Source organism: Nannospalax galili, unplaced genomic scaffold (genome assembly GCF_000622305.1).
Source record: "Nannospalax galili isolate Female #2095 unplaced genomic scaffold, S.galili_v1.0 scaffold646, whole genome shotgun sequence".
NCBI classification, from domain to species: Eukaryota; Metazoa; Chordata; class Mammalia; order Rodentia; family Spalacidae; genus Nannospalax; species Nannospalax galili.
In genome coordinates, this window is record NW_008355279.1 from 146962 (window position 1) to 160916 (window position 13955).

The 13955-nt window shown below is 40.2% G+C and overlaps 1 protein-coding gene across 2 annotated transcripts in view; it reads left to right on the top strand.

The window, feature by feature from the left end:
- Positions 1–13955, top strand: part of Lama4 (laminin subunit alpha 4) — a 162751-nt gene that overhangs the window by 763 nt on the left and 148033 nt on the right. The window lies entirely within an intron of this gene.

Below are 13955 nucleotides of genomic sequence, written 5' to 3' on the forward strand. Positions count from 1 at the left end.
TTCCCACTGTCATCAGAAACTTGGAGAAAAAGTTCTATTTTGGAAATCGGGTTTAGATACTGAGAGTTGAAACTTGAGGCTTTGGAATATCTCTAATGTCTAATGTACCTAAGTCTACGAAGTGCATGTGTCCTTCTGCAAGGCAGGGGGTGGGGTGTTGGGGTGGAAGTCAAGGATCATGAAAGAAACTGTTAGGAAATCGCAGAGCAGATACCTTAGAAATGAACCATTCTAATCCAGAAAAAAAAAATCAAATCAATCCCTGCCCCCAAAATAAAGGTGATCAGGATATAATGTTGATCAAATGTGTATTTTACTGTTCGAATGCCTTAAAATGGCTTTTAATTTGGAAACATAACCAAAGTGTAGATACTGGGTGAAGGAGGATGAATACATAGTAAGTGATTTAAGAGCCCCCTGAGCCCAGACAGACAATAGCATGTCCAGTGTGTGGGGGATGCTAAATAGAAAGAAAATGAAGTCACCTAAGTTCATGGGAAAAGAAAGGGCAATTGTCCTAACAAAACACACACAGCAGGGCATGGTGGCCCCAGCACTCCAGAGGCAGAGGCTGGAGGATCTGAGCAAGATCAAGGTCAGCCTGGTCTATATAGTGAGTTCCAGGACAACTAGGACTACAGGGAGATCCTGTCTCCCTGTCTCAAACACATACACATACACACACACACACACACACAAACCAACAACACACACACACGTACCCTATACCTATGGCTACAGCAACCACACAACTAAAATAAGTTATGTGGGTTGACACTAGTACTAACATCACTGAAATCTCAATTGTTGCTCTTAGTTCTACATTAGTAGTGTAACTGTAGTTATTAATTGTATCTTAAAAAATAAGATGCATGAAGATAGTCCTTAAGAGACAACTCTACTCTGGCTTCCTCAAAAATGTGGATAGAGCCAGAGTGCACCAATTGCTCATTGTGGTACAAAGTAGAACCTTCATCAGAAAGAAGGGTCTGGCGTCTGGTCACACCCAGACACTGGGGACAGGCCATCAGTGGGAAGGCATCCCTTCTCTGCACCCTTGGAATTAACTCTAGGCAACATTATCTCCACCTGTTGCTTCAAGCATGGAAAGTCCCTGAATGAAATGCTTGACCTGAGAGTAGGACTGGCATATAGAATAATAATCATCATAATAATAATTGATTTGAATAATAATATTGTACACAGCTTTTTTGTATTCTCATCTCATCATAATTATTTGAATGTTAGGGGATCTTAATGTTGAGGCCTTGAGCAATTTCTCATGTATTCTCATGTTCAATAAACAATAGGAAATTGCACAGCAAAACATTTTAGATGGCAGACTTTCAGGCTGTGTTTTAATTCCAAGCTTCTTGACCTTGGGCAAATTACAGTTTGCCCAAATTTCAGATAAAGAATTTGAGGCTTCAAGAAGTTTTAGTACTTTATATCTTATACCATTACTGTGATGAAGGTGGTAGAGAGTGCATAGCACATACTTGTAAATGATTTGGACAAGATGAATTATAATAAATGGATAAAAGGAAACCTTATTTGGTGCTGTTTCTCAGAGCTTTATTTTATGGTACTATATTACTTGATATTGTTCATTAATATTGTCATATCTCTGTATTCTTCCAATCAGAACCCCACAGTAAGTTAAATGTATAATGTTGTCAGAGTCCAATAGGCTCAAAATGCTAGTTGAGGGATTTAGAGATATTAGTCATCCCAAGAGGGTCAAAATGTGTGGTGTAGACAGGGTGGGATGAGGCAATTATGTTCTCAGTGGATGGTTTCACATAAGGTCTTAGGTTAGCCTGTGGTCCTAGGACAATCCCGGGGCCCTACCATCAGATTTCCCATGCTCTTTATAGCCAGCAAGCAAATTTTAAACCAAATACATTCCAGAGACTTAATAACATGGCACAACTACTTTTCTGGGTTGGGTCAGAAGACTGTATTTACACAGAACAGAACAGGGTCACATTATTCATGGAGGGTTTCAAAATGTGGATGGGTAGTATTCTAAAAATACTCTCACTTTATTTGAATTGGATTTATATGAATAGTTATTCTCAACTATCTTTCAAAAAGAAGGAAGAAAAATGCTAAAGCAAGCATGGGTCAGTGGGAAGCACCAGGCAGAAGTTCCCTAAGGCCCTCCCCAGTTCCTTCCCAGTCCCTGGATGCTTGTCCCAAAGTGCACTGGCGCACAGAGGTACTCAGTGTGAGTAGAGAACAAATATGAATGAAAAATTCATAGAATGAAAGGGCAAAGAGGGCTGGCTGACCAAGATGGTAGGCCCCTCCTTTTTTTGTAAAAAGCTTCCCCCAGAATGGAAATAATGTGAAAAGAGAAGTTCCCATAGGTAACTATATGCTTGAAGAGGTTAATGCTGAGTATCTGGTGATGGTAGTGATTTAAGTACGACATTAAGAAATAGTAGTTTCAAAAAGAATATTCAGTATTGTAACACACAGCATTCTTTTAAAAAAGAAAACCTGATCATTTCATCATATTCACTGTAACAAATAAAATTAATCAAACGTTTTTTTTGTGAAAAAGGAAAAAAATGGGTTTATTTACAGTTTGGGCCAGAACTGGAGAGAAGAAAAGTTCTGTTTTGTTCCCCTTACCTGTAGCATTGTTACAATTTATAGAAACGATGAAACAAAGGCCAAGAAATTTACGTAAGTAGATTTTGCTGTGAATTATCAGAATCTAGCCAAAGTCTTCACAACTGGTACAAGAATGCAAAGAATCAGAGAGAGTAAAAGAAAGAACACTGCAGAGAGAGCCAGCATCAGAGCATCCTGGGAAGAGCCAGATTCTTGTCCTTGAGACAAAGCCAGAGTTAAAGGAGGTCAAGAACACTAGGCTAGAGGTTGACATGGATGGAAAGAAGTCAGAGACATTGAGAAATAAGAGGCGAGAAGGAATGCTGGAAAGTGAGAGTGGGAGGGGGAGCAGCATTGCTGGTGTTCATACCTAAATGAGAAAATAAGGGAAATCACTGACAAAGGTGAGCACAGTTCCCAGAGAGGGGAAAGCAGGACTTTACCTCCTAGTAACCTGGCTGGGTTGTACTGTTGCTGACATGGATGTTTTAACTTCCTTCCAAAATTATCAGCGCTCCATGAGCCCGTGTATACCCCAGTCTGGACTAATTGACTTGCACAGAGGAACACTATTTGAGACTACATCTGAGGGAACTTTCCCTCTCTATTCTTTTGGTGTTGACATGTGACCTCATGTCCCAACACATTGTTAGGCTCTGTGCCATTAAAGGATTGCAGAATGTTTACCAAAAGTCAGTTTGTATCTCTTTCACTCTCTGCTTCCCTTTTTCCTATCCTGGCTCCTTGCTTTGGAAAAGATTCTGTAGAAGAACAGTAAGTCCTCCAGCTACTAGCCTGTACCATCCTAGGCTGCTGTTCCTGCAACTAGATTAGGTTTTTGGAACCTCCTACACAGAACCATTATTTCACTCACTTCATTCATTCATACAGCAAGCAGAGCTGGAGACTTACCATGTGCAGAGCAATGAAATGGGTACCAGGAGGGTTTAAAAGAAGACGGAATCTCACTCTTAACCTTGAGGGGTAAGCTACCTGAGAGGACAAAACAAAAACCTCACCTTTGTATAAAGCACAATGGGCTGATGTTCTGAAAAAGTGACAACAAACTAAGTACCAAGGAGAAAATGAGCTAGGCACAGTATTGTATTAGCTGAACAACAAAGGAGATTCTATACCACTTACTTTAGAAGGACTGGAATACCATAGTCGTGGTGGAGCTAACACTTATCCAGTGATTACCATGGGCCACACATGCTGTAAGACATTCCCTTTCACCTTCATAAATCAGTGGGACTGTACAGTCACCTCATTTCACAACACGGAAGCAGGTATGGAGCAGATGTCCAGGTCCTCTATCTGGTACTTGCTCAGCTAGGAAGGAGTTTGTAAGCACAGTTTGACCGTTCCCAAATATCTAGAAAAGTATGCAGAAGTATCTGTAGGGATCGTGTTATTAAAGTTTTGGGGATTTTTTTTTAATGAAGAAATATAAAATGTCATTCAAAGACCATTAGTCAGTGCTACCAGAGTAGTGTAAGTTGTATACACTGTTAAGAGTACTGAATACTTGAGTTGCTCTCTTGCCTTGCTTAATATAACTATTTTTAAAACTTTTTGTGGGGGTTGGGGTGGCATGCATGTGCCATGATGTACATGTGGAGCTCAGAGGACAAGTTGCAGGAGTCGGTTCTCCCCTTCCACCATGAGGGTCCTGGGAATTGAACTCAGGTTGTCAGGCTTGACAGCAAGTGCCTGTACCTTCTGAGCGGTCTCTCTGATCCTTATTTCTTTATTTAGTTTGGAGTGTAGAGCGAACACAGAATCTCACACCAGCCCATTACTCATATTAAGAATTTTAAAACCCTAAAGCTTACTGACTTCTAATATGCTACATTGATTCTCTTTATTTGATGGTATGGTAAAAACCACACCCATTCTGCAAGTGAGTAGTTTGATGCCTGAAAATTTGCCCAAATTCCAATATTATACATGTTCTTTTCCCACTGGGTTTCTTGATAGATTTCTGTCTTTGTGTCACTCTAGCACCCTATTCTCCCTTTGTAAACATATTCTATTAGGTTCCCTCCACATGATGCTACGGTCAACATTAGAAGACTTAGGATTAAAGAAATAAAGAATTCAAAACTACACCACCTACAGGAATACATGGCCTATCCTACAGGATTTATTATGACAAAAAAAATCTAGAAAATAAAGATTTTCAATCCTTATAATTCCAAAGTTCTCCGATTTAACCACGGGAACTTTTGTTAATGTGATAGAATATTTATGAAATAAATTTAAAGATTTTAGCCATGTTTAGGTGTTCCATTCAGTGGCATCGTGTACATTCATATTGCTATGTACTGGTCGCCATTCCCCATCTCCAGAACCTTTGCGTGTTCCCAAACTAAAACCCATGAATCTATAATTCCATGTTAACCCCTGTACTCAGTCCCTGGCAACTGCTTTCTGACTCTGAATTTGACTACTCTAGTTGTTTCATACAAGTAGAATCACAGAGATCTCAACTTTCTGTGCCTGGCGCATTTATTTAGCGGAGTGTCTTCAAAGTTCGTCCATATTATAGCGTGTAACAGAAGTTCAACTTTTAAAGCTTCCATTTATATTTATATATTTGCACTTGTAATTTATACATGCAATTTACACACATGTATACTTGTAATTTACACACATATATGTATGTATGTATATATATGTGTGTGTGTACGTGTGTGTGCATGTGTGTGTATGTACAAAATTTGTCTATGCATCCAGCCATAGAAATGTGTGTTGTTTCTTCCTTTGTAGACGTCAATATTGCCGCTCTGAATGCTGATGTGTAGGTGTCTCATTTTGAGTCCCTGTTTTCAGTTCTTTGAATTCATGTCCAGCAATGGAATTCTGGATCCTGTGATTCAAAGAAAGGTTGAACATTCAGATTGTTACAGAGGCCAGGCAAAAAATATTTGGGTGGAGCCATCAGAGAAGGAAACAGCCTGCGGTGATGGGCCCTTGAATCACAGGCGACAAGAGTTATTTCCTCCACACAGGGCCACCTCTCAGGCTTGCCAGCTCTCCTGAAGCTTGGTTTTGGGGTTTGGGGTTTTTGGGTTTGTTTTTTTCAAGAGAAGACAGAGTCTGGATTCTAAAGTGAAACTGCTGACTCACATTTGAATGTCTTCTAGGCAGGTATAGCTGAAGGCTGGATTTAGCCCAGGGGTGATTTATTTGCCATCTCTATTTGACTATATTTGAAATTCACCTTTCATCAAAGGCAGAATGTGGGTATATGGCCAGACAGATGTGTGAAGCCAGTGCCAGGACTTCTACCAGTGTGACGGAGCAAATTAGTTCATCTTTTAGAGATTGTTCTGTTGATTGCAAAATTAGTGGAAACATATTTTGCCTTACAAGACTGTTGTGGAATTTAAGTGAAGTGATATGTATGTATATGTATGTGTAAGTATGCTGCCCAATACACATCTCTGTGCTCTCTCTGTGCCCCGCCCCCTTCCTCCCCTTCTTCCACTGTGGTTCTATCTAAACCCAGGTAAAGTATGCTGTTAGCATCTTACTAAAAGAATTTTGTTATCTAAATCTTTACTAATTTAGTAAATTTGATTACTTTCAACTTTTGTTTACAAATTTGCTAATTGTGTGCAACCCAAGAGAAGAGGATTGCTGTAGAACTCCTGCAGTCCTTCTCCTTGACGGCTTTTGGATCTGAATGGTTGAGACAAATGACTGGGTTTTTTTAAATCTCCAGAAAAGCTAAATAATAACAACAAAAGAAACTGTCAAAAAAATTCAAATAGAAAAAGAAAAAAAATCTTGAAATTACAAAGACAACAACCTTTTTTTCTTTACAAACTCTCAGCCTGACTTGTCATAATTTTTTGAAATAAATAATGCCAAAAGGCAGTCTGGGGATAGGGGGAGTCTTTGCTTACAGTAATCATAAATGTATTGGCTGCCAAGTAGAATTTTTAGGCATTTTGTTGGTTAGAAATCACTCAAGTCAAATTTTGGATACTTGCTTTTTAAGTTCCAAAATTTAGTACTTCCAAGTAATTTTATTTATTTTCTAAAATAAGGAAGTCTGTGAGTTCATTGAAGTATAGCAGCCATATAGCCAAATATTTAAATATCTCCGCCTCTATTTGCAAAAGAGCAGAATGCTCATTTCAACTGTTTTTCTTTCTTGTTCCTAGTGTGGTAGAGTTAAATGCTGGGAAATGGCTTACTAAAGGGAAGTTTAACCACAGATGTTTGTAATTCCAACTTGAGTTTCCCATCAAAGTCCTAATGAAATTCAGCTGCCAGTAGCCTGCCTCTGCCTCTGTCTTTTTATCATGAGAAACTTGGGGGGGAAACAACATTCCAAAGCTGAATGGTAGTGGGAAATTTTCCGTATTCAAACCAAAATACTCAACATAAAGAAAAACACATTAATAAAAAAGTATTCTTCTTTTTAAAACCAGAGAAGTAGGTGAATGTACTTAAAATAATATGCAAAACAACCCTCTTCTTACTTCTAGCACATTCTTAGATCTTATATTCTGTGAAAGTTAGAGATCTTATGTTTATAAAAATGGAGTGAAGTGTGTACATTGTTGACACCCTGAGAACCGCTAAGTTGGAGAAATTCCATAATGTGAACAGTCACATTAGTATAAATCTCATGTAAACTAGGGCAGTAATCTACGGTGTGTCCTCCAGCTAAAGAGCTCCCAATCATGGTGAGACTTTGTGGTTAAGATTTATTTCAAAATCATGCCCTTCATTACTTGGAGTGTTATCATTGCCTTAAAGAGGACGGAGAACTCTGGGGATCAAAAATGTGTTCAGTAAAACTTGCCTTGAGGACACGGCAGCTACATGGAGTACGGTCATCTGTACAAAGTGCATTGCAACACAGTGTACAGAACTGAGCATGTCTATAAAACCAAATGTCAGCCCAAAAGCCTGCAGTACACAGCAGCTAGAGGCAAGGGGAATGGCAAGAGATCCTCAGACCCTGAGATGCCAGAACTGGAGAACTGCCTAGAAACTGCTAATAAAAAATCAAAATGGCTACAGAACAATTAAAAGACAGCAAAGCTCTTTTTCTTAGTATGTGATACCACAGCACAAAGTCCACATCCCAGGCTTATCATGTGGCAAGCCTGCTCTATAGCAAAATACTCTACAGCGCTTTTCAAGCTTTGTGATGTGTGTTCTGGCCCTTGTGAATAGCAATACAGGTTGACCAGCCAAGCACACCCTAAGTGCTGCCTCTCTTTCTACCTTAAGTCTTGGGGGCAACAGTCTGTTTTCTGTCAATCCCTGTGTTACAGGTGAGGTGCTAAATCCCTGCTATTTGAAGAATGAATAGATTCTGAATGCCTGGACTTACACGGATGGTTCATTGTAGTACATAAATAATAGCTTTATTCTATTCTCCCCTGGATATTGTCTGTCATGATCAATGCCAACAGACACTCAAAATTCCACTCATAAAAAGACAAGCCCTAAAGCCTCTGCTGTAGCACAGAATTCAGCATAAAAGAAAGCTGCTTAAGGCTGTTTGAAACCTGTTGAGAATCAATGGGAGGTTATTCTTGGATGGAAAACTCTACTGTGCTTTGACCCATAAAGTCAAAGAAATCATCAATCTTAGATCTAGTAAGGAAGTTTAGAGATCCAGTCCTCTCACTTTGCAACTAAGGAAATTAAATTGGTCAGAGGAGAGTTGGGAAGCTCATTAGCAACAGTTCAAGGAACTGTATCTTCTGACTCTGCTGTAGATTCCTTCCAGTTGCTTCAAAGGACTTAATCATCCTTAGCATTAGAAGCAGAGATCACTTCACAAACATATCTTGACATCTTGTGAAGGAAAAGTACTTACTTCACTATTACTCACCTTACTCTTTATTATTTCTACTTACCTTTGCATTGTGCTGTCAGTAGGAGATTCTTGAGGAGCTGAGTAGGACTAGACCGGAAGCCTAGAACTAGTTCCAATGAGTCTTGGCTCCATCACTGATGAACAGCTCACTCTTGGTAGATAAAGGAACATGGAAAAATCCTTTACCTCCTGTGACCTCAGTTTCTTTAGCCAAAGAAGAAAATTAGGAGGAGGAGAAGGAGGAGGAGAAGGAGGAGGAGGAGGAGGAGAAGGAGGAGGAGGAGGAGGAGGAGGAGGAGGAGGAGGAGGAGGAGGAGGAGGAGGAGGCTGCTGCCAGGCTTAAGGAACAGCATCACGTAGTCATAGCTGTTGTCCCAGTTAAAACCCCAAGACTTAAGTGTCCAACACCTGTGGAAAGCACAGAGCCTTGATCTGGTGGAGGGGATGAGAGACACCTTAATGGAGTACTTTTCCTTGCTTCCCGTCAGCTCCACAAGTGGGGCTGGGGCTGGGGCTGGAAGAAAGTAATATGATACTTTCTAAGGTGACACACCCAGGAGACATCTCAGATGGTATTAGCTGCAGATAACTCTGTGCATACAAAGTCAACAAATCCCACACCAGGATACCTGGGCACCCCCCCCCTCCTATTCAGACCCTTTGGGATGAAATGAAATATGAAGCTCAACTACAGAAAAACAACAGGTGTAATTAGGGAAGAGGTCAAGGACATACAGAACTGAGGCGAAACATATCCATACTTAAGTGGCAGTCAATGTCAACTGCCAAAGGATCCAGAGAGGAGAATGTTTTCACTCAGGAGGAAAGAAAGGACAAGCCAGCAACACAATCAAATGAAATCACCACATTATATTATACACTGAAGAGTTATCCGCTAGGTCTTAATGCTACTGGGAAGAAATTTTAAAGCTTGCTCTAGATTTCACAGAACACAACATTTGGAAACAAATATATTCAAGGAACTTTCCAGAAGTCAGAATTGTGTGAGAAAGATTGTCCTGGTAAATGAATTTTCTGATTATTGCTGGCTATGGGAAAGCAGACGGATGGTCAAAGAATGATGCAAAGCAGGCACCATCTGAGTCACCTGAGTGTTAGTGACAGAGAACACTAGATTCCACCGCAAAACCAGAACCTGTATTTCCACCTACCCCAGGTCGCTCATTAACATATTAAAAATAGGAAAGCCAAGTCCTAAAATGCTATGGGGCTTGAATTTTGAATGGGCCCCAGGGAATCCATGAGTCCAGGAGGGGAAGATTTTTGTTTTATAGAATTATGGGGAAAAGACCAGAAATAGTAATCCAAATCATAGCTGAGGGAAGCTCATAGATTTACCTGGGTACTAGAACCTTGATTTAAAAAAAAAAAAGTCAAACAAACAAACCAAAGCAGACTGTTGCTTTGTGAGACCCAGAGGAATTGCCACTTTCTGGAGACATGGCCCACCCGTGCTTTATGGATGTTCAGAAACTGGTTTTGGGGAAAGGGTATGAAATGACAGGACAGATTTCCTGCTGCTGTCTTGCTTGCCCCAGTATTCATGGCTTATACTGAAATGGGACAGCTGGTGACTGTGTCCTTGAGGGATAACAGGAAAGGAGGGCCAGGGAGGAATTTACTTGTGGAATCTGTGCTGCACAGTTCTGGTTGTCAACTTGACACACCTGGGAAAAAGGAACCTCGGTTTGGAACTTTCCTCTGTCTCACTGGCCTGTGGGCATGTCTGGGAGGCATTTTCTTGATTGTTGAGTGAAGTGAAAGGGCCCAGCTCATTGTGGGTGGTGCCACCTCTGGGCAGGTGGTCCTGGGTTGCTAAGTAAGCAAGCTGAGCCCAAACCCAAGGAGCAGGTTGCTTAGCAGCGTTCCCCCTTGGCTGTGCTTCAATTCCTGCCTCCAGGTTCGTTGTGGGACTTCCCTCAAAGATGGGCTGTGAGCTGTTAGCCACATAAACCCTTTCCTCCCCAGGTTGGTTTTGGTTAGTGTTTTATCACAGCAAAAGGAAGCTAGCTAGGACACTGCTGGAAAATAGCATGTTGCTCTGAATCTTTAGGAGATGGCATGACAATGACATTTTTCTTGGTAATGCATCCTGATTCAGGATAAGTATCTATACACCGAGTACTATAGTCTGTGTCCTGAGCTAGGATAATGTCACAAGATGTGCCCCATTCTCCCTAAAGACTCCAGGTCTCTTTCACACAGCCACAAACCTGGGAGACCATGTTATTATGGCGTTAAAGGACAACCGTGTCTTACCCTGTGTTCTAAGTTTCCTTTATCTTTCATTGTTAAACACTGGGTTGGCAGTTGCTGGGTCCTGGCACTCTTCTGAGCACTTAATGCATGCCATTACTTTATTCCTTATGACAACTCTATGACACCTTCATTCATATTAGTGCCATCTAACAGGAAATGGAGTCACACAACAGTTAAGTAACTTATTGAAGGTCACAGCTGCTTTCAAGTGCTTAATCTCATTATAATGTCCTCTAATATCTGTCTCTAAATCTTATACTCAACTGAGAAAGGTCCCCAGTACTACACAAGAGTTCCACAGGGATCTTAGCAGTTGCTCACCTTGTAAAGAGCTTTTTAATTAATAAAATGTTTAGACTTTAACCTTTATTTTTAATGTAATGGAGTTATAGAACAAAATAACTCTATCAATAATAACTTGAATTTCTTCCCTTGGATATGACAGGAATAAAAGTTCACATGATTCTGAATGTGCACATATTCACGTGTCTCCAAGTTTGCTGAGTGTTCACTTCTCAGTGGAGTCTTGACTGAACCTACAACTTAAAAGAACTTCAAAAGAATGAGAAAAGGGCTTGAACTGCAGCAAAAACAGGGCCTCGGGGGAAATGATTAGACAAGTCAATCATAGGAAAACCAAGTTTCTGTTTACTTTTCCACATTTTTTTCTACAAATGATAGTGGAAAAAGAAAGGGAGTTTGCTACAGAAAGGATTCAAGTCAGAAACAAGAGAATCAGAACCTAAGTCTTCCTAGAAATTGCCAAGCACCCTATGGAAGAAGTTGTTCAAGAGAGGTGACATGCATTCCGCCCCCAAGGAGCAAGCGCTTAGTACAGTAATCAGGACCCACAGCATGGATGGTTCTGTCTGGCACAGATCCAGGCAGTCCTTCCAGGACTAGGACAGTGGCTCTGGCAGTCATAATTGCTGAAGTCCACTGCAAACTGCAGGGAGAAATCTTTGAGCCCAGTGATCCTCAAACTTTTCATGCCCAAAGATCTCTTTACCCTTTCTTTTCCTCCTCTAACCTCATGTTTCACAATATTTCACTGGTTGTACCAGTCTGCCAAGACTGCCATAACAAGACTCCCCAGGCTTAAACAGAGAGATGCCTTTTTCACTGTTCTGGAGGCTGAAGCTCAAGATCAGGGAGCTGTCAGGGTTAGCAGATGAGCGCATCTTTCTGGCTGATGGAAAGAAAGCCACATCCTCACATCTCCTGTAGCCTTTGTCTATATGTCTTGGGTGTCTTTTCTTTTTTTTTTTTTTAAAGACAAGCAGTTCTGTCACATTTAAGGCCCTGCTCCTATGACCTCATTTAAGCTTTATCATCTCCCTACGGGCCTGTCTGCAAATATAGTCAGACTGTGCATTACTTTTAGCATATGAATTTTGAGAAGACATAATTCAGCCCATAGCATTACCAAGTGAAATGTTAAGTATTTCATATTTAAGAGATAATTTATAACCAAAAAAGGGAACTACTGATAAAAGAGTGCCATTGTCTTATTTAAACTTTGGCTTAAAATGAACATGTACCATTTCATCTTGGTTGTACATTTTTATGGATATGTCACAATTAACTTTAGTTAGATTTTTTAACTATAAAAAATAGTATTTAATCCCTATATTACCACTTTGTATTCCTTAGGCACTTAGAGATACTTGTTTCAAGATCAGTAACTCTATTCTTTTATTCAGCATAAAATAATTTACTGGAGGTCATAGCTAAGAAATCAAGCTACAAGTTCTTGACCTCATTATAACGCCCATTAAAATATGAGTAAAATGCAAAGAGATAAAACAAATAGACTAATAATATAAGCAACTAAATTGTTATGCTATAAAAGCTTAGGGAGTTTAGAAAGGATGTTTATTTACGGTGGGACGTTACCAAGCAACTACATGAGAGAGGTGGCTTTCAAATTGGCTCTTTAAGGTTGAGGAAAAGAATTCAGTCTCTAATGGGACAGGATGAGTGAAGACAGAGACAGAGACTCTTCTAGGAAGACTAATAATCCCAGTTGGTGGAACTGGACAACAGGGAGTCAATGAAGATTTTGGAGCAGAGGAAATAGAAATACAATGAGAAATGTGCTCTGTGGACATGAGTCTGGAAACAGAATGGAGTAAGCAGCAGAAAGTCCAGGATCTAGGTGACCCATACTGTGCACTGGTGACTGTCCAGGGGAAGATGACAATAAAGGGCCTATGTTTGTGTAGTGGCCACGGTCTTAAAAGGAGAGAACGGATACTGGGGTTATTGCCAAGGTTTTATCAAGATGGCTCGTCACATGTTTAGAGAGCAAGGATGAGGGAAAAGCCAAAGGTTCTGCTGATGTTTGTAGAAATGAATTTAATCATGGGAGGCAGAGATCTGTACAGGGGCCTTTTAACAGGGGAACCACTAAATCAATGGCTTTCAAGCTGAGGCACCATGGGAACAACTCTGGTACTACTTGGTGGGGGAGGTTAGCCCTCTACCACCTTCAACCACAGCATCTCTTTCAGCTGAGTTGTACATGAATTCCTCATAAAATTTTACTGTTTTGTTGTTGTTTTAATGGGGTTTCTCTACTCAACAATGTTTGAAAACCATTCTACTTGGGCCTCAGAAGTTGATGAGCTAAAGTCTTTAAACATGAGCTAAAGTCTTTAAACAATTGGTACTCTCCTGAGAGATATTTTTATGCTTCCTGTTCCTTGTCTGATGATATTTTTGGCCCTTTCCCAGGAAATTCCACTTTTGTCTCAGCCATTACCTGAGAGCGCCGAGGAAAACAACAGAGGAATTTTGGAGAGAGGATGGGGTGGTGTCAGGAAGACATATTAACCTCTCTCTTTTGATCCTCATAGGAATAGCCAGATGTTTGTTCAGATTTTATTTTCCTAAACAAATATTCTATCACAATCATCAGCATCTTATCCATATAGGCTTCATTTCATGTAAAACATTTGCTAGGCAACTTGCTAACTTCATACAGAGTTAAGAAGGTAAGTCGGGCTTGTTCTCTCTTCCCTCAAAATACCTCATCTGTCGTCCAAAAGTCATTTCCATGGTCTCAAAAGAACAAAATGATTTCATCAAAAACAAGTCAGAAAGTGAACATCAGAATATTTATGTTTAGTTTTTCACTTGAGAAAAAAAAAAAAAACAATGTCCCCCCACCCTAAGCATTTCAGGATCAGGGAAGTAAGCT